The sequence below is a fragment of the Staurois parvus genome, unplaced genomic scaffold (assembly GCF_062004578.1).
Source record: "Staurois parvus isolate SC_StPar_1 unplaced genomic scaffold, SC_StPar_1.0 ptg001302l, whole genome shotgun sequence".
Classification (NCBI taxonomy): domain Eukaryota; kingdom Metazoa; phylum Chordata; class Amphibia; order Anura; family Ranidae; genus Staurois; species Staurois parvus.
The window spans coordinates 13,122,846-13,144,654 of record NW_028319098.1 but is presented as its reverse complement, the minus strand read 5'-3'; the positions used below and the strand labels follow the sequence as shown (position 1 = coordinate 13,144,654).

Below are 21,809 nucleotides of genomic sequence, written 5' to 3'. Positions count from 1 at the left end.
GCACCATTTGCAAGTGTACATAGGGCCTAAAATTATAATACAGTTCCATTTCTATGGTGTAAATTTCTGCCCTAAATTTTGAATGGCACCAGTTATTGCTACAACATTTCCTAGACAAAATTCAGGCTGTATATACAGTAATTTGACATATATTGTATATATCTACTGAAATTGTCTCTAAAAATCCATGGACAGCTGCATATTTTAGTCTAGTGTAGGACTAGGCATTGTAAAACTATAGCTCCCAACCAAAGAAGAACTGAAGACCTTCCAGATGTACTGATTGTCTCTACTCTAGTAATCACTTTCAGATTGGCAATTATCTTTATCAGTCCCCTCCTGTTTATAAAACTGCCTTTGGTCAGTATTTACTAGCCACAGATAACTCACGCACAATATTAAACATTCATTAACATCATCAGCTCTTAAATAACTGTACATTTACAACAGGGCCTATATCCCATCCCTCCCGCCATACTCATAAAACCTGCCTAGAAGAATATCTGACCTCAGGAGCACACATCCTCTTTCACTGACACAGCCTGGCTAGAGTCACGTTGTGTTTACAGCCTGTGGAATCCCAGTTCACAATGCATTCACATGCTCTGGGGCTGGCTAACCAGAATAATGGCAAAATGAACCTCAAAGTGATTCTAAAGGTTGTAATAAAAAAAACAAAAAAAAACCCAAAGGTGCTCTTTTTACCAGCTCTGTGCAGAGCAGCCCCAATTCTCCTTTTTAGGTCCCCTGCCAGCATTCCTGGATCCCCCCCCCCCCAGCCAAGTGCCCCCAATGGCAAGCCTCTTGCTATGGGGGCACTCAAGCAGACTCGCTCCTGAGCTGGGCTCTGTGTCTCCATTCACACACAGAGTGCGGCTCGGCCATCTAATGACTGGTAAGCTGCAATAAATATATGACATTTTTGGTTTGGAGTTTACTTTCGCTTTAAAGTGTTTGTAAACACTAACAATGAACTTATTTCTTCCATTTTTACTTTTAAATAATTTTGTTACATCTATTTGACAGGTATTCCCTGGTGATCCTGCTCTTCTGAACTGAAAGCTTCTTGTGCACTTTGCTGTACTTGTATCAGTTACATTGTCCCCAGGTATCTACATGGACTACAGAACACCTCCCCTCTATATTAGGCCCCATGCACACTGCATGTTTAGCCCGATGCATGAGTTTCTGATGTTTTTGTACAGGTGGAAGGCACAGGTGCACTGTTCAGCCTCTCATATGTCTCAGTCATCATTCACAGAACATGTTGCAAGCTAACACCACCTTTGTGACCATGTTTCATTCATATTTAGGGTGTAACGAAGTACAGTCAGAATGCACAGCCATCCACCCTCAAACCATTAATACTGCCTCCAGCCCTGTAATTGAAGGTCCATGCATTAGCATGAAGCTCACCTGGACAGGTCGCAACTACAATGCTTTGCAGACTCAAATGCAAAAAAAAAAATGCCCATTTTGGCTTTTTGCAATATGGGTGCATTATTCTTTTGTAAAAGGTGGGACTGTCTTGATCTAAACTTTGGCTTTACCTTTATTCTAATTTGCTCTCATCTGCCATGTATGAGGGTCATTAGGAGCAGAGCCTGTAGAATACAGCAGCATGTGTGATGCATGATTTACAGTCATTCATTTTGCTCCTGTTTACATTTAGCTGCCTCGTCCTCTCCTATAGATCCTCTTCTTGAATTGCTGCACTGCAACACACCACTCGACTTCAAGCCTTGTTTCAGCTTCATATATAAATGTCACTTTCCTCTCCTCCAGATTACAGGGAATATTCCACTTCTGGAGATGGGCTGAGTAGCCCTCATGAATGTTTTAGCACAAGCTCTTCAACGTGCAACTGAGAAGATGGTTTAATAAACACACATTAGTCTGCAATTAATGGCTGAATTACTACTTCCTGAGAGCATTAGAGACCTACTTCACTGTGCTGATGCAATGTCTAATTTGCACTCTAGCATTAGACTTGAAAAAAAAAAAATACAAATATAAGAACTTGGGATGCACAAAAGACAGCATTTAAAATCTTATATAGAGTCATTACCATCCAGAACAACAGAGTATGAGTGTTAGAGCCATGTAACAAAAATAAAAATGTAACCACATAAATAAATCCATCAAAATGTACACAAATCTATAAAGCAATAGAATCTCACCTAGCCAAACATAAATGACATAAAGAGGAGGGATAGAGATGTTATTGAAGGAAGACACTGTAGCAGGGATAAGGATTATGTAGAAACAGATACCACACCTGTCTGTTTTATGGGGTGCATTAAAAGGCCTCATTTACACAGAACACTCTTCAGAACATACGAAGGCTGCGTTCAAACCTGAGCAAGAGCATTAACGTGGTAGAAAAGTCAGATTTTTCAATGACTTGTAAGTATAGTAAGGCCTTATGCACACAGACCGTGGCAGCAACGCTTTTACAGAAAAACCACCTGATGCTTGTAAAAGTAACCCTTGGGCGTTAATTCATTTCATCGGCCAGAATGATAACTTATTCTAGCCATTGAAATGAATGAATGCTTTGGTTGTGTTTAGGCACGTTTAGCCGTGTCAAGTGTTTTTTCTGCCAAAACGCTACTGCTCCTGGACGCACTGGCCCTGGGTTTTTTTTTTTCCTGCTGGTAAATGCTACTGCTGCTAAAAGCTTCTAAAAGTCTATGTGTGCATGGTCACATAGGATAATATAGAGGGCCGATTAGAAGCAGTAAAAAAACAAAAACAAAACAAAAAAAAAACAGAAACAAACAAAAATAAACCAAAAAAACAAAGAAAAAAAAAACCGCCTGATGCCCCTAAAAGTGGCTGCAAAAAAGCCCTGTGTGCACGATGCCTAAATATCGCCTACACTTGCACTGTTTAGAAGATATTTACATTGGTCATGCCCGCCTCCAGGACTTCTCCAGAGCGTCACCCATACTCTGGAACTCCCTACCCCAATCCATCAGACTATCACCTACTCTCCTCTCCTTTAGGCGCACCCTGAAAACCCACCTCTTCAGGGAAGCCTACCCCGCCCCCTGCTAATTGCCGATCTCCTCCACTCTTCCTACCACTCCATCCCCCACAGCTATTTCCTCTTGTACCACTATCCCCTCCCTCCTAGATTGTAAGCTCCAAGGAGCAGGGCCCTCGAACCCCTCGCGTATCGCATTGTATTGTTATTGTATTGTCGCATGTTCTGTCTCCCATTGTAATGTACAGCGCTGAGTGAACTGTTGGCGCTTTATAAATACTGTATAATAATAATAATAATTGGCAGGAGCTAATGACATCACTGTGCAGTGCGCCCTGCATTCAGGGCTCACCAAGAGTGCCGTAAACGCATCACGTGCTGTGCCACGATCATGACTCGCATGCACAGCAGTGATGTCATCGCCACCTGGCCATTCATGCAGCCAGGTTTGGGGTCCTACATATGTAGTAGAGATATCAAAGGTGGGTAAGTGAGCGCAAACAGATCAGGTAAGCAGCTAACATACAGGGTAATCCTCAATACCTTGGAACATAAACTATGAATGGGGTATGTAGCGCTAGAGAACAGATAATAAACACGGGACTGTTTACGATATGAAGTACCAATACAGCAGTTCATATAATAGTTCATATATTCCAGCCTGAAAAAATGGAAATGATCCAATGATGTTCCAGATCACAAACGATGAAATAAGAGAAATTAGTGAGGTTGTGCGCTTACCACAAATACACACAATATGAGCATTGTATGTAATTAACAGCAACCGGGCATCATGGTCTGGTCAACAGCCTGGGCAACATCTGGTCATATATGGACATCCGGGTCACAGGTACAACGCTATCCAGGCCCCTTCTGGCTTTCAAATCCAAAACGCCACCTTGCATAAGCTCATTACAAACGAGCCGGGAGGCATGAAAGCGCTAATAGTAAAGTACGTTTATTTAAGAACACAAGACAAAAACCAAGCAACCAGGACTCACATTGATATAATATAAATCCAGGCCCACATAAATCAGCTCCCTGATGGTCAGTGGTTCACTCAACATGCAACGCATACAGATCAAAGTCCAATCGATAGGACCCTGGTGGCCAGTGGTATCACAAATACAAAGCCATAGAGTATAGTGAGTATTATTCGAAATATACTCATCCAGGTCAGGTGAGGTAGTTCCCTGGTGGCTAGTGGATCCCTAGTAGCAAAGGCGTCAATAGGGTGGATCCCCTAACATGTTTCAAGCTAAAGCTCGTTTTCAAAAATCTATGCATAGTATTGATGGAGGAATCAGATTTTTTTTTTTCATTCAGCTTGCAGGGTAATTGAAAAAAATCTTAGCAATGAGCGTATGGCCTGCCTAAAGCACAGTTGCTGTATAAAACTGCAAAGAAAGCAGACCACATGACCACAATAATCAACTATATCTGCCTAAAACATTCAATCGCAAAATAAACATAGAAAAAATAAAGGTTCTAAAAAATTGACAATATAGGGCCCCATTTAAAAAGCGATGAATATTCTACACTGACCTGCAATGAATATGTCACATTCACCGCTTTAAAAAATTACCCAGAAAGGAAAAAAATTCACATTCAAAATCAAGCATGTCAAAGTAAAAAGAGCCAATCCCTATAAGGTCAGCCACTGTAGCATCATCCACAGCCCCACCACAGCGCCCATGCCAATACGGACCTCCTTATAATTGAAATTTGTAGTTTGGGCAACTCCTTGATACTTGGGGTTACTAGAGGCAGCACTGCAATGACAGTAAGTATGTACATTTTTCTTAGAGAGGTCATTTTATTAGTTTAATTTAGTCCCCCTGTTCACTTTAATCTGCATTAAATGTTAGTATCCTTGGAACATAAAAATATAAAAAATAATAATAATATGAACCTGAAGCAAGCACTGTAAAGCAAGCAGTAGCTGAACCTAAAACAAATATGTAATGCATAACTAAGCACTCACAACGAAAGGACATGTTATAGCATGCTCTGAACAGACTCCATTTCATTAACCGACTTAACAGCCAGCAACTTTTTTTTCTTGAAGTGTTCCTGACACCACAGTGCAGTGGATATGGCCATTCCGCTGACAGAATGAAAACTCAGTGGCCTCCAATGTCATGACTTACCATGATCATAGCGGTGGACAAATAGATGGTGCCCAAAGTGCCATCAAGACCCCCAATCCTGGAGAGAATAAGCTCTTGTAAATTGGGGAGCTTAAACTATCCCCCAATGTCTTGCATGTAAAGTTCTGAAACAAAATTTTTGTCGCCCATGGCAGTGTTACTCTGAAACAAATACCTGCTAGGGGCTTAAAGTAGAACTTTGGCCTTCCGTTGCAGTACTCCATCATAATTACAGCTCACTTACACTTCTCTTAGTCCCCCAGCAAAGTCCCACAAATACGTGTAGATCCTGTATGTCAAATCCATCTAATGCAGCTTCCTGTGATAAGGTGGCAATGGTGCCGCGCTGCTCCTGAATTCAGAGCAGACTTGTCACTCTCATGCAAGCTGCATCTGCTTGCACTACAATGGGATTAGAAGATGTTGCACTGGGCATAGCCATCAGCATTGTCACTAATAATTCACAAGCCTGTAGCTTGTCAATCAGCCCCAGGTCATACCTATTGTGACCCACTGATTTGGCGCATGCACAACCCTGCCGCTGAGGCTTTCAGCTTTCGGTTCAAATGTGCATGCGTCACAAAGGTGACTGAACAGGACTCTGCAATAATGGCACAGGGGTGCACTTACCATGATGCTTTGCTCTACCATAGTACAGTATTTTGTGCAGAGACATGGGCTGAATGTGCAGGTGACTTTACAGTTCAGATCAGGCGCATGCTTCAAAGGATGGCAACACAACTCCTTTAGCAAAACCCTGGGACCACGTGTTGTCACCCTATCACAAGAAGTCAAATCTGGCAGAGTCAACAGATAGGAAATTGTTTTCCTTAATGGCTATTATTCTAAGAAAAAAATAGTTTTGTCATAAAGGAAAGCAAACCTAAACCTGGAGTGTAATTATGCTTTAAAGTGAACCTTCACCCTCTCGAACTACTTTAATTCGTTTTACTGAATCAGATTCAGTATAGAATACAACAAAAAAACACAAAATACCTCTTATGTGAGACCTGGCCCACTCTTCTGCCTTTCTCAAGCATCAATGATGTACCCACATCATACATCTCAGAAGGATTCAGGGCAATGATGGGCAAATGCAGCATCACATCATCAGGGGCCCAGATGCAAGAACCTTGCCTTGCTGTGTATTGGCTTTAGTATCAAAGGTGGTGGCATGGGACCCAACGTGCAGCAGATCACACTGGGTCATTGCTGGGCATATGAGTATTATTATTATTATACAGGATTTGTATAGCACCAACAGTTTGCTCAGCGCTTTACAATATAAAGGGAGACAATACAGCAACAATACAGTTCAATACAAGAGGGTTAGGAGGGCCCTACTCTTTGGAGCTTACAATCTAAGAGGGAGGGGCTAGTGGTACAAAAGGTAGTAACTGTGGGGGATGGACTGGTTGGAAGAGTAGAAGATTCCATTATTAGCTGAGGGCAGGATAGGCTTCGCTGAAGAGATAGGTTTTCAGAGATTGCCTAAAAGTGAGCAGAGTAGGCAATAGTCTGATAAATTGGGGTGGAGAGTTCCAAAGGATGGGGGAAGCTCTGGAGAAGTCCTGGAGACGAGCATGGGAGGAGGAGACAAGGGAGCTAGAGAGCAGGTGGTCGTGCGAGAAGCGTAGAGTACAGTTTGGGTGATATTTAGAGACAAGATCGGTGATGTAATTTGGGGCAGAGTTATAAATGGCTTTAAATGGTATTGTTAATGTTTTGAATTTTATTCATTGGGGAACGAGAAGCCAGTGGAGGGATTGGCAGAGAGGGGTGGCAGATACAGAACGGTTAGTAAGGTGGATGAGTCTGGCAGCAGCATTCATGATAGACTGAAGAGGGGATAGCCTGCGATGAGGTAGGCCAATGAGGAGGGAGTTACAATTGTCAAGGCGAGAGATAACAAGGGAGTGAATGAGTTGCTTAGTGGTTTCCAAGGTTAGGAATGGTCGTATCTTGGAGATGTTGCGGAGGTGAAGTCTACAAGATTTAGACAGCGATTGGATTTGGGGCTGAAAGGAAAGACAGGAGTCTAGGATTACACCTGGTACCCTGGCATGAGGGGAGGGACTGATGGTTGTGTTATTGATCATGATGGAGAAGTCAGGGGAGGGGGCACGGGCTGGACTATGGATAGGTAAGGGATGGGGTACACCTAAAGGGGTTCTTCTCTAATAGTTGCTACAGATGACAGAAATGCTATCCCTGAGCACGGGAGGCACCATGTAGGAGAGATCAGTTGTTCTCCTTTCGGTCTAGCTGTGAAAGCTGACACTTCAGTCAGGCAATTGCCATGCATGTAGCACAAAGATAACAAAACCTCATTATTCTGGGACTTGTCACACCAAGCACATTTTCCAAGAAGGCGAGAAAATAAAAAAGCTGCTGGCTTCATTGTTCTGGGAGCTGTACAAAAAATGCGGCTTTATCATATGGAACCTATACATCATAAGTGCAGTGCGAACCAACATAGATGCTGGCCTAGGACATTCCTTCATACAGGCTTATCGTGTGTCCTCTACTCCTAGTGACAGCTGGCAAACCAGCTCCACAAATCCTCTGGTTAAGTGCTGAGCTGAGAGATCCCTGACCCTCCCCCTTTACCAACAGGGAGGGGCACGCAAAAATTCCTCTCGCTTTCCTGCTGAGACTGCTGCAGGAGACAAACCGAAAGCAACAAAGTCAATGATTTTTGCTGTGGCAAAAGAATATTTTTTGTTGACTTTACAGAATTGAAACTCTTGTCAGGACATAAAAAGGGTAGGGTGGGGTGGGGTGGGGGAGGGGGTCTTGTCCATGCAAAACATCACGGAACACATAACTTGATAAAATAATGAATGCAATCTTAGTAAACATGTTAGCCACGGAGGAAAGTACGTATATTTAAAGTTTTACATCTTGGCAAATAAAATGTATATTAGAGAGGAAAGCAGAGGAAATTGCTCTGGATGCACGGAAACCTCTGACTTCCAAAAGGTCCTAAAGTGGAGCTCCAGGAAATCTTTTAAAAACGTACATTGGTCCAGCGTGGTTCGACATAAGCATCCATATCTGATAACCAGAGAGTCGATGGGGATGCCGAAAATCACTCTTATAGTTGGTACTACATACAGAGAGACTTGGGTCGGCCCAGGTGCTGCTCCAATGGCTTTCCCTCTGCACACTGAACACAGGGTGTCATTTGCTCGGCATCACTGACATTCAGAGAACACAATTTTTCAATGAATACAATGTGTTCTCTGATTGGACTAGGTGGAGATCATGATGTCATCTGCCGCTTCTCTCCACAAGTATCATGCTGGATCTTGATGCTCTGGCAAATCGTTTGAGTGAGAACAAAGGTCTTCCTGCCTGCTCTCCTTAGCCTGGGTTCACATTGATGCGGTGCAGAATTTGCAGCGTTTTCTGTGCGAATTCCACACCACATCACAATCGCACCCCGTTCATGCGAACCGCTGCGGGTGTGTATGTTAAGTTAACAACACCCCGAAATCGGTCTGCAAAAAGTGGTGCAATACGATGTAAATGCCCATGCAATCCGATTCTAGTGCGGACCAAAAAAAGGGTCCTGCACCTTTTTGGTGTGGATGCGGTGCGGTTTGAGCCATACAAAAATGTATGACTCCAATCGCATCGCACACAACTGGCATGTGATTTGCACAGGAATGCAGTGCGGTTCCTGTGTGAATTACATGCGATATACCGCACCTCACAAGTGTGAACCCAGCCTTAAAGTGCAACTTCATCTCTCAATCAACATTGACTATATTGAATCCTTTTGCTGCTAGCATTATTAAATAGATAGGAAAGTATATTATATTTATTTGTTTAAAATGGTTTTTTACATTTCTTTAGTTACTTCCTAGTTTCCGTGCCTATGCAAAGGATGTTATACATCCCAGGAGTCTTCAAGAGGAGAGGAGACGTTTTCTCAGCTAAGCACACCCTCTTGCCTGCATGCCTGAACTAAAGACAGATGGATTTCAGAAAGTCAATGCTATATGAATCATCTACCCTTGGCCACAGCATTTTTGGTTTGTTCTTCTCAGATGCAGCATAGTTCCACTTTAAGCTGGCCATAGACTGTTTGGTAGCCCACACATTAGTCGCCAGCGGGTTGGAAAAAAAAATTATCCGATTCCCCCATCCACACATTCGAGGTGAATGGGGGATCCACTTCCATGGAGCTGTTGCATTCTGACAGTGGGAAGACTTCCCTGCCAACAGAATACACTGATCAGTGCTGCTGGCTATAGCTGGCATCGTTGGTTGATTAGGAAAAACCTGATAGGGTGGTTGTACAGAAATCAATCAGTAGATCGACTTCTGTACAACCAATGTCCCCATACATAGAACGAACTTCGGCTGGTCCATGCTGAACTGGACGAATTTTGATCCACATATGGCCAGCTTTATTTATTTTTTTCTATTCAACCAGTGGGTTGAACAGAAGAAACAAAAAAACAAAACAAATTGCTTCCTCTATGAGGTGGATGGGAGGAATCCCCCCAGCCCGGACATTTTATTCTGACAGTGAGATTCTCCGCTTGCAGCCATTTTTCCAACATCCCCGATCGTCTACTGTCGTCCGGGGGCGGCTACACATGGATTAAAATGCGGTCGATCTCTCCTGCATCAGCTGAATTTCTTTAGGATATCCGTTCCTGGCAAACCGGCAGCCACAGACGGTTTAGAGGTTTAATGGTTGGATAATGTCCACATATTGGATTTCCATCTAATGCTGCCAGCAAACCTGCCAATCAGATAGCAGTCTCCATTAGATTTTAATGAAAATTCGCAGGTTTTGACAATCTGCCCCAGAAATTTCCCTGCTTTTCAGTACTGATCAAATATGCCATAGGATCAATTCTTCCTTCACACGGAGAATAATTCTGGTCATTTACTAAAATGCTGTTGGATTTTAAATCAACATTAGCCAATGAACAACATCTAAAATGTGAACAGTATTCATAATCCAACATAAACATATTTTGCATTTGGATTTACAGTGATCCTCAGTCCTCAGAGACCGCACTGAACACCCATTCAGCAGTAAAGCTTCCTGGTACCTGGCAACTATGACACTAACTAGCAAATGTACATTTTTAATCCATCCACAAACAAAAAGAAGAGTGCTCTGGCATGCGGCCGTGCACTAATGTTGCCAAAGCTGTCAGTGGCCAGATTCATTGTACAACACAGCAGTGATATCGATGTGGGAAGTTATTTGGAATCTGCCATACCCAGAGCTCCTGAAAGCTGCTTTCTGCGGAAAGTCTGAGATTTAGATCAGGAATTCTAAAAGTAACAGAGATTCCTCCACGGTTCCCACAACAATGTGACGTTGCTTGACATGCCACTTAACAAGGAGTAAGTCTAAAAATGACTTCTCACCTCGGCATATTGTATTATACCCTTCACCCCAGTACTGGTGTAATAGAGAAAAAAGGAAGAACGTGTCAGTTCACCACAACAAAAGTACACTGAGTAGTGGTTTACAATAGTAATTTCAGATGGACTTCTTTGCTGTAACTTCCTGTACTGACTTTATACCCAGAAACACAAAACTGCTGAGAACAGACACTCACTGCTAAGAAATCTGCCTTGTCCGGGACGCTGGGAAACTCCTGAAACCAGGTTTTAGGGCTCTATCACTCATATATACCAGGAAAAAGAAGTTAGGATTATTGGAAGGTCATATAGTACAGGAGCTGTCAAACTTAGTGGGATTAGCCAAATATGTTGGCGCCACACAGTGACACATACTGTAAAATAACAGAAACCACAACCATCAACAAATGCAATGGCTGAAAAGCAGAATAGATACAACCATCAATTCACTTACAGTGAACTCACAGAGATAAATTCAGTGTCACTGTGATTGGACCAGAGTTACGACAAAGATGTCCTGTAAAGATCTCCAAATGAGGTTTGTGCACTATAGTAGCAAATCCACGAACCTTTACATTTAAAGTGATTCTAAAGGCAATTTACAAAGACAAAAAATAATATACTTATCTGCTCTGTGCAATGGTTGTGCACGGTGCTGCCCTGATCATCCTCTTCTGGGGTCCCCCCACTGATGCTCCTGGCTCCTACCCCCTGCCAAGTGCCCCCATAGCAAGCTGCTTGCTCTGGGGGAACTTGTGCGTGCTCACCCCTGAGCCAACTCTGTTTGTCCACTGGCCCAGCCCTCTCTTCACCGGCTGTGATTGACAGCAGGAGGAGCCAACGGCTCCTGCTGCTGCCTCTCTGTCCAGTGAGGACTGAACATACGTGGACTGGTTTCCATTGTATAGTTCAAGTATGTCTGCATCTTTACGCAACCCACATCAAGGCAGTGCTGTGGTGTGAACAGGACGCATAGAAAACAATTGTGCCCCGTCATTGCATCCATATTGATTAACGCGGCTCAGCAGAAGTGGCATGAACGAACCCTTAGGCAGAGCAAAAGTGTTGAGAGGCTCTTTTTGGGAGCAGCCTGTACTCTTGCAGCATACAACTGTGCAAATCAAGTGACAACACAGCAAGGCTAAAAGAAAAATCCATAAGAAAACGTAAAATGTAATAAACTTACTTTTCCCTTAGACTTGAATTACCCCTTGAAATGTCCTGATAATGTCACAGAACACGTGATATTCAGACATTATTTCATCACCTAAAATAGAAAACAAGAAAAAATCTCATTAAAAAGTTCCTCTGACTTCTGTATTCAATGTAAACTTTAACAAAACTCAAATGTGAGGCACACACCTACCCACCTACTGTGCTGTGCTCCAGCGATGATAGGTCCAGGATCCTGTTACTGCTGCATCCCATGCAGCCGTCTCCGCCGGTTCCCATGGTGTTGCACATGAGTTACATTTTCCCAACACTTGGCTCAGTTTTCAGCCAGGATGTACATTGCATTACGCATGTGCCATGCCATGTACACAAAAAGCAAAAAATCACCAAGAGTGGGAGGATAGTTTAATTTGCCAAGAAACTTTCCATATCTATTCCTGTACCTACTTCTCTACCTCTGGGTGATTTTTGTTTGAGGGACTTTGGTTACAGTTAGCAATATTACTATGAACTTTAATGGCATCCCAGTCTTAGTCCGTAGGGTCCAATATTACGTTGGCCCACCCTTTGCAGCTATAACAGCTTCAACTCTTCTGGGAAGGCCGTCCACAAGGTTTAGGAGTGTGTCTATGGGAATGTTTGACCATTCTTCCAGAAGCGCATTTGTGAGGTCAGGCACTGATGTCGGACGAGAAGGCCTGGCTCGCAGTCTCCGCTCTAATTCATCCCAAAGGTGTTCTATCGGGTTGAGGTCAGGACTCTGTGCAGGCCAGTCAAGTTCCTCCACCCCAAACTCACTCATCCATGTCTTTATGGACCTTGCTTTATCCACTGGTGTGCGGTCATGTTGGAACAGAAAGGGGCCATCCAAAAACTGTTACCACAAAGTTGGGAGCATGAAATTGTCCAAAATATCTTGGTATGCTGACGCCTTAATAGTTCCCTTCACTGGAACGAAGGGGCCAATCCCAACCCCTGAAAAACAACCCCATACCATAATCCCCCCTCCACCGAACTTTACACTTGGCACAATGCAGTCAGGCAAGTACCATTCTCCTGGCAACAGCAAAACCCAGACACATCCATCGGATAGCCAGACAGAAAAGCATGATTGGTTACTCCAGAGAACACGTCTCCACTGTGCTAGAGTTCAGTGGTGGCGTACTTTACACCACTGCTTCCGACGCTTTGCATTGCACTTTGTGATGTAAGGATTGGATGCAGCTGCTCGGCCATGGAAACCCATTCCATGAAGCTCTCTATGCACTGTTGTTGTGCTAATCTGAAGGCCACACGAAGTTTAGAGGTGTTTAGCTACTGACTCTGCAGACAGTTGGCAAGTTCTGCGTAATGTGCTGCACAAGAAGGGGTTAACGTGGACTACCATTTGGTGGCTGAGTTGCTGTTGTTCCCAGTTTATTCCACTTTGTTATAATACCACCAACAGTTGACCGTAGAATATTTAGTAGCAAGGAAATTTCACGGATGGATTTATTGCACAAGTGGCAACCTAGCACCGTTCCACCCTTGAATTCACTGAGCTCCCGAGAGTGACCCATTCTTTGTAGAAGCAGTCTGCATGCCTGGGTGCTTGATTTTATACACCTGTGGCCATGGAGGCGATTGGACCAAGGAGGCGATTGGAATCCAATTATTTGGAGGGGTGTCCCAATACTTTTGGCAATATAGTGTATATGGCCCCTTTCAGGTGGAGCGGACCTGCCAGCGGATCCGCTTGTTCAGTGGGGGATCTCTCTGCTGATCCTCGCTGAGCAAGCGGATGACAGGTCTGTGTCCACTCTGCTGATGCTGAATGGACACACAGACACAGCCTGCTGTTTTCTATGGGGCGGTCAGATGGAAACAGACCACCTGTCCATTTGCATTTGACTGTTATCCGATCCACCAGATGGATGGGGAATGGACCCCCATCCGTCTGCTTTAGTGTACAGGACTGGATTGGATGATGGCAGGTGTCAGCAGACATATGTCCGCTGGCACCCGCCGCTTTGTAGAGAGCTATGGATGGTCCAATCAGGTCCACCTGAAAAACTGACAGGCGGCTCGATCGGACCATCAGAGTTAAAGAGACCTAACACAACTGTTGCACATTTCGCATATGACTTCCTGCACATGATCGTACAGCCCGTAGATCCTTCCCTGGAGGTTCCTGGGATCCACAGTCACCCATTGAGATGCACAAGCATATACACCAACATATGCTCCAAACACAAACAGTGTGTGTTCAGAGCAGACATTGTGTATGTGGATACTGTACATAAATCCCAACGCACAACTATGTACAGCAGACTCTTCAAATGCAACTCCATGAACGACTGTATGTGGCAGCAGAAATGTCTTTATGCAGACTCTGCACATTGTTCGGCTCCTGTACAGCTGCATGCATTAAATTAATAAAGGAAGGAATAGTTAAAAAGGCAGATACTGTTTTGGGAGCACAATTCATCCACTTTCAGAGGTGGAAGTACAACTTATTTTCAGTCCAGTACCTGACAGTAACAAAGTTAGCCAAACTATTTTTTTTTATTTTGGATAGCAAGAGAAAAACATAAATATATGTAAACCCTTACCCCATTCAGTTTAAAACAGAAATGAAAGGCAAAACATTTGTGCATAAAAATAAGAAAAAAAAATTACTAGATACACTTTTTTTCCCCAATTTATAAGTGATCACATACCCTCTGTTCTCAACCGCATAGAGAGCTGGGGGAGAAGCAACAGTAGTACACTGGCCTCCCCAGTGTATGGCTGTGCAGGGGCGCGTGTCATGACAAGTCTGATCATTGGAGAACACACAGACTTCTCAGCATAGCTAGAGAACTGACCATACTGTACTCTCATGCCTGATGTGGTCAGTTTTTAATAGGAAAACAGAGGGACTGGCAGGAACACCACAGATTTTGCACAAAAGAAGCAATACGGAGAGAACAGGATACTTTTTCATAAAAGTACATGGTACAGCAGGGACATATCAGGAATATGAAACGGGTTTATTACCAGGAAGGATTATTATAAGATTTTTCTGAAATTATAAAAGGCTGATGTTGCATAGTTTTTCTAGATACAAGCATTGCTTAGTGAAGCTCCTTAAAATCATTTGATTTGTTTGGACAATGAAAATCAAAAGGTTGGTGGTTGCAGCTTACTTAATAACGATGAGATTGGATGCAACGGCGTTGAGCAGCGAGATTACCAAACTCATCAAGCTTTGTTTCCAGAAGTGTGTCTGGCCGTGTAGATGAAGGCACATGCTGAAGCATAAACAAGCCAGCACTGTTCACCACATCAGCCTCACAATGCAGAGCTTGCAGCAAGTGCTGTGATCAGGGGCTCTGCCAAGTCCTCAAGTGGCATCTTATTTCACCCGCACAGCTCCACATGCACAAGTCCGGCTTACAAACCATTGATTGGCTCAGAGCTTCTCCTGGATAAACAAACAGCAGCATGACGCCATTCATTCTTCTGTTGCGCAGCACTGCAATAGCAGACTTCTTGTAGAGGTTACAATGGATACATTATGATATTGCTCCGAGAGCTTCATTTGCAGAGTAGGATGTCATGCTAAACGCACAGTAAAGGGGAGCTCTGCATAACAAAGTATCAGATTATGTACATTTGGTGTGGGTTAACAACATTACTGTTGCATTCAAGGTTAATTCAAGACAAAAGTAGGTGGTGGCCTGTTTGGCACCTAATATAATGAATGCATATTATCCAGAACTGAAAGAAGCAAGTTAGTGTCTCAAACAAGAATTTTCAATGTTTGGGCAGCACAATGGCTTGTGCGTTGGCACTCATATCTTGTAGCATTGGAGGATTTGGTTGGAATCTCAGCCAAGACACTACCTGCATGGAGTTTGCATGTTCCCCCTGTATTTGCATGGGTTTCCTCCAACACTCCAAACACATTCTGGTAGGTTAATTGGCTCCTATCTAAACTGGCTTTAGTATATGTGCGTACAACTTAGCTATGCACGTGTTCTCACAATCTGCATGCCTGCCCCAAGCTGAGCAATTGGGAAGGGTTGGGAAATGATTATTATTATTATACAGGATTTATATAGCGCCAACGGTTTACTCAGCGCTTTACATTATAGTGTAATGTGACCAACCGAAAAAATATGCCAAGAAACTTCCATGGAGAAAGGTTTATAAGCATATCAGACATGGTGTCCAGAGAGCTGGTCCTCAGAATCACCAAGAGTGTGATATGACTGGATGGATCAATACATACATACATACTACTTACTGTATAATGAAACCAGACAAATGGCTTAATGTAGACCTCTATGTATCTTGTTTTCTGCCTACATAACTAAGGAAAATTTCACAGAACTTATTCTCCCCACAATGAACAAAAGAAAACATGAAGCAGGTAAGCGAGTCAATACTGTAGTCATTCACTTTACATAATTATGGCTCAGTTTGCATTTGCCTATATTAGCACCTTGCAGCACTAGGGACTGAGTTGAATTTCCTACCAAGCACATAGACTGCATTGAGTTTGTTTGCTCTCCTTGTGTTCACAAGAATCTCCTCCTACAATCTGAAACTCCACTGGTAGATAGTTGACTTCTACTGGCCCCCTGACTGCTGTACAGACATTAGAGGAAGGGGAATGCACTAATGTTGGTGGCTGTATGCAGTCTGTAAGGTCCTGCTAAGTATGTTACTGCTATAACAAGCTCCCAGCTGTTCCTCGTCTACATTTATCACCTTTTAGGCTCGCCACAGATGGTTCAAATCTAGGCTGGTTAGGAAGGGACCAGCCAAGATTCGAAGCCTCTATGGGCATGCTGGTTGTACCTAATTCGATTGTTGTTCGACTTGGGTACAACCAGCCGGTCAGATTTTTAATGAGATTATTGAGAGTGACCATAGCTGCTAGCAATAATCGCCGTGTTCTCCTATCAGGTGGCTCCCCCCGCCGGAAGAACTCAACAGCTCCATGGGAGGGAGTCAAGGGAAATCGACCAATTTTCTTACTTTTCCTCATTTCTCAATCCGTGGCTACAGGAAAAAAAACATTAATAGTAGCTCCAGCCAGTGGTTAAAATAAAAAAAAAAAAAAAAGCAGCTCCAGATGCAATATTCATTTCCTTTCTAGAGCTGTCCCCTGAAGTACTTCCTTCTCCATCACTGGATGACATCCAGTGCCATTCAAATGAGAAGACTGAGGACATACTGTAAGTGAAGGATTTCATGGACCTATCCTCTTGGGATAATTACCACAGCACCCTGCACTCATAATGAAGCAGAACGTGACAATAACGCCATCACCACTTTCTGCATCACTGAGGACCACTCACCACCAGGAAAAGATCTGAAGATGACCCTACCTGCCACGTGACTGGTCTGAAGACTTTGGAAAAAACAGTACGTATAAAACACAGTAAAAATACAGCAGTGTTTCCAAGGAGGAGGAAGGGAGGAATGCAGGATACTGCAGTTCTGAGCTCAGAGTTGGACTTTAATCTGTATTATTTACAATGTCCTTTTTTTTGGGCTTGACACTTTTAAACATACAGGTGAAACTCGAAAAATTAGAATATCGTGCAAAAGTTCATTTATTTCAGTAATGCAATTTAAAAGGTGAAACTAATATATGAGATAGACTCATTACATGCAAAGCAAGATAGTTCAAGCCGTGATTTGACATAATTGTGATGAATATGGCTTACAGCTCATGAAAATCCCAAATCCACAATCTCAGAAAATTAGAATATTGTGAAAAGGTGCAATATTCTTGGCTCAAAGTGTCCCACTCTAATCAGATAATTAAGCCATAACACCTGCAAAGGGTTCCTGAGCCTTTAAATGGTCTCTCAGTCTGGTTCAGTAGGAATCACAATCATGGGAAAGACTGCTGACCTGACAGTTGTGCAGAAAACCATCATTGACACCCTCCATAAGGAGGGAAAGCCTCAAAAGGTAATTGCAAAAGAAGTTGGATGTTCCCAAAGTGCTGTATCAAAGCACATTAATAGAAAGTTGTGTGGAAGGGAAAAGTGTGGTAGAAAAAGGTGCACAAGCAGCAGGGATGACTGCAGCCTGGAGAGGATTGTCAGGAAAAGGCCATTCAAAAGTGTTGGGGACTTTCACAAGGAGTGGACTGAGGCTGGAGTCAGTGCATCAAGAGCTGCCACACACACGGATCCTGGACATGGGCTTCAAATGTCGTATTTGTCTTGTCAAGCCGCTCTTGAACAAGAAACAACGTCAGAAGCGTCTTACCTGGGCTAAAGAAAAACAGACCTGGTCTGTTGCTCAGTGGTCCAAAGTGCTCTTTTCTGATGAGAGCAACTTTTGCATCTCATTTGGAAACCAAGGACACAGAGTATGGAGGAAGAATGGAGAGGCATACACTGAAAGATGCTTGAAGTCCAGTGTGAAGTTTCCACAGTCTGTGTTGATTTGGGGAGCCATGTCATCTGCTGGTGTTGGTCCACTGTGCTTCATTAAGTCCAGAGTCAACGCAGCCATCTACCAGGAGATTTTGGAGCACTTCATGCTTCCTTCCGCAGACGAGCTTTATGGGGATGCTGACTTCATTTTCCAGCAGGACTTGGCACCTGCCCACACTGCCAAAAGCACCAAAACCTGGTTCAATGACCGGGGGATTACTGTGCTTGATTGGCCAGCAAACTCGTCTGACCTGAACCCCATAGAGAATCTATGGGGCATTGCCAAGAGAAAGATGAGAGACATGAGACCGAACAATGCAGAAGAGTTGAAGGCCGCTATTGAAGCATCCCGGTCTTCCATAACACCTCAGCAGTGCCACAGGCTGATAGCTTTTCATGCCACGCCGCATTGAGGCAGTAATTGCTTCAAAAGGGGCCCAAACCAAGTACTGAGTGCATATGCATGCTTATACTTTTCAGAGGTCCGATATTGTTCTATGTACACTCCTTGTTTTATTGATTGCATGTAATATTCTAATTTTCTGAGATTGTGGATTTGGGGTTTTCATGAGCTGTAAGCCATAATCATCACAATTATGACAAATCACGTCTTGAACTATCTTGCTTTGCAAGTAATGAGTATCTCATATATTAGTTTCACTTTTTAAGTTGCATTACTGAAATAAATAAACTTTTGCACAATATTCTAATTTTTCGAGTTTCACCTGTATATAAATACATGGAAATGTGTCCTGCCACTGTCATCACAAGGGTATCCCCTCTCACTGTGTTGGATTCTCCATTATTTCCCTTGATGGAGAACTTAACAGGAATGCTTGAGAACACCCCAAGGAGGGATGGCACTCCCAAACTTAAAGATAGCCAGAAAAGGAGCCAAAAATTAGGAGTCCAGGAGGTTATTCAGTCCAACAGACTATTCCTATAGCAAAAGTGACACATTTGGATGTATAAATCCTTCAGAAAGCCATAGAATTCCATCAATGCTGACAAATGTCAGCTCTGACAGTTGTTTATTTGAAAAGTCAGCAATTTTGCAGCTTTTTCCCATCGTACAACATAGTATGCTGCTCTCTTGCTCTTGTCAAACATTTGACTACTGTGTAGAAATAACAGACAGATCTAATCTGAAGGAGGGCAAATTGACTTCCCCAGAGATGAAATGCTTACCATCTTCTTTATTCAACAAATAGATGAAAACAAACATATTCAGCTGGCTAGTGCACAGAAATAGAACACAAACTGGTTGTCTGGAGCGTAACGGCTAATAACAAATACAAGCTTGGCATTCATTCGCTATCTGCATATAATGGAAGGATGGGAAGGGGTTGTGTTTTGTCGGGAGAACTCTGGTTGCCTGCATTCAGGTTAGAGGATGATGTACAGGACACAGACATGGGGCAGCCAGTGAAGGAGCAGACCATAGAAATAAGGAGACTGCTGGATTGCTCACCCACACTGAGCAATGGTTTGCAGTATTTTGCTGCTCATACACCATTTTAAACCTTTGTAATTTGTAGAGTTTGGTGATGGGCCCTTGTATGGACCACAAAACTTTCACCCATATCTGGCCAGTAAAGACTGGTTCACACCTCTGCGGTTTAAACGAGTTGCGTTTTACATGCATTTTGGGAGCACTGCCATTCAACCTTATGTAACTCCTGTTTTGAGGATGCCCCAAAAAGGATTTTTGTTTTACCACAGCCAAAATACACAAGTTTGAGCATGTCCTTCATCTTCATTCAGGTGGGTGAATAAGAGCAAATAGGCTGCTATGGTCAGATGTACAGTATATTGACAAATGTATTGGGACACCCCTCCAAATCATTGGATTCAGGTGTTCCAATCACCTCCATGGCCTCAAGTGTATAAAATCAAGCACCTAGGCATGCAGACTGCTTCTACAAACATTTGTGAAAGAATGGGTCGCTCTCAGGAGCTCAGTGAATTCAATCGTGGTACCGTGATAGGTTGCCACCTGTGCAATAAGACCATCTGTGAAATTTCCTTGCTACTAAATACTCTACAGTCAACAGTTAGTAGTATTATAACAAAGTGGAAGCAACTGGGAACAGCAGCAACTCAGCCACCAAGTGGTAGTCCACGTTAACCCCTTCTTGTCCAGCTCATGCAGATAAACAGCCGGACAGGGGCATTGTCGATGCTAGGGGACGTTTCAAAACTGAGCAGGGTCAGCACAAGCTGAAGTGCACAGGGCACAGAAGTCGCAACTGTCTGCTGAGTCAATAGCTAAAGACCTCCAAACTCCGTGTGGACTTCAGATTAGCACAACAGTAAATAGAGAGCTTCATGGGTTTCCATGGCCAAGCAGCTGCATCCAAGCCATACATTACCAAGTACAAAGGATGCAGTGGTGTAAAGCATGCCACCACTGGACTCTAGAGTAGTGGAGGCGTGTTCTCTGAAGTGATGAATCAAACTTCTCTGTCTGGCAATCCAATGGATGTGTCTGGGTTTGGCGGTTGCTAGGAGAATGGTACTTGCCTGACTGCATGGTGCCAAGTGTAAAGTTTGGTGGAGGGGGGATTATGGTGTGGGATTGTTTTTCAGAGGTTGGGCTTGGCTTAAGGGAAGTCTTAAGGCATCAGCATACCAAGACATTTTGGACAATTTCATGCTCCCTACTTTGTGGGGACAGTTTGGGGATGGCCCCTTCCTACTCCAACATGACTGCACACCAGTGCAAAAAGCAAGGTCCATAAAGACATGGATGAGCGAATTTGGAGTGGAGGAACTTGACTGGCCTGCACCTCAACCTGATAGAACACCTTTGGGATAAATTTAGAGCAGAGACTGCAAGCCAGGCCTTCTCGTCCGACATCAGTGCCTAACCTCACAAATGTGCTTCTGGAAGAATGGTCAAACATTCCCATAGACACCCTCCTAAACCTTGTGGACAGCCTTCCCAGAAGAGTTGAAGCTGTTATAGCTGCAAAGGGCGGGACAACTCAATAATGAACCCTACGGACTAAGACTGGGATGCCATTGAGGTTTATGTGTGTGTAAAGGCAGGCAGTCCAATACTTTTGGCAATATAGTGTATGTACCGCAGCCACATACAAAGGCAATTTACGGTGACGGTGCCAGTCATTTGTTTGTTCAAGATCTGGTTGAGGTCTGTGGTTGTTCAATCACAAAGTGTGCTTGGGGATAAAGTTTCTTCACCACAGATTCTTCCAGTGAAGAAGCTAATCACCCGTCTGCCTCCATCACACACACCACTCTGGGTACAATGTTAGCGATTGTCTCAAATTAAAAGAAAAAAGTTTGTCTGACGATCTTGGAAAGCCAACTTCAATTGAAACCTTCTTAAAGTGACGCTGTCACTACAGGGTGAAAACAGCCAAAAGACAAACCTGTATATAGAAGAAGAAGCACTACACTTACCTTTCCAGCAACCCATGTCTTAAGCTAGCCATAGATGGATCCAATCTCAGCAAGGATCAGTCAAAATTCGATCCATCTATGGACAAGCCAATTGTAGCCAAGTCGATCCACCAATCAACTTGGGTACAGCCAGTATATTGGATGTTTAGCATGAGATTACTGCTAGCAGCTATGGGCGCTAGAAATAATAATTTTGTTCTCACGGCAGGGACATCTCCCCATGCCCCCCCTTTAGGAGAACACTGACTG

At 43.4% G+C, this 21,809-nt stretch overlaps 1 long non-coding RNA gene across 1 annotated transcript in view; it reads right to left on the bottom strand.

The window, feature by feature from the left end:
* LOC149437377 (uncharacterized) overlaps positions 1–21,809 on the bottom strand; it is a 208,649-nt gene that overhangs the window by 61,081 nt on the left and 125,759 nt on the right. Inside the window, exon 3 of the long non-coding RNA XR_016308170.1 lies at positions 11,723–11,803. This is a non-coding gene — a long non-coding RNA (uncharacterized LOC149437377). The remainder of the gene's footprint in view (positions 1–11,722; positions 11,804–21,809) is intronic.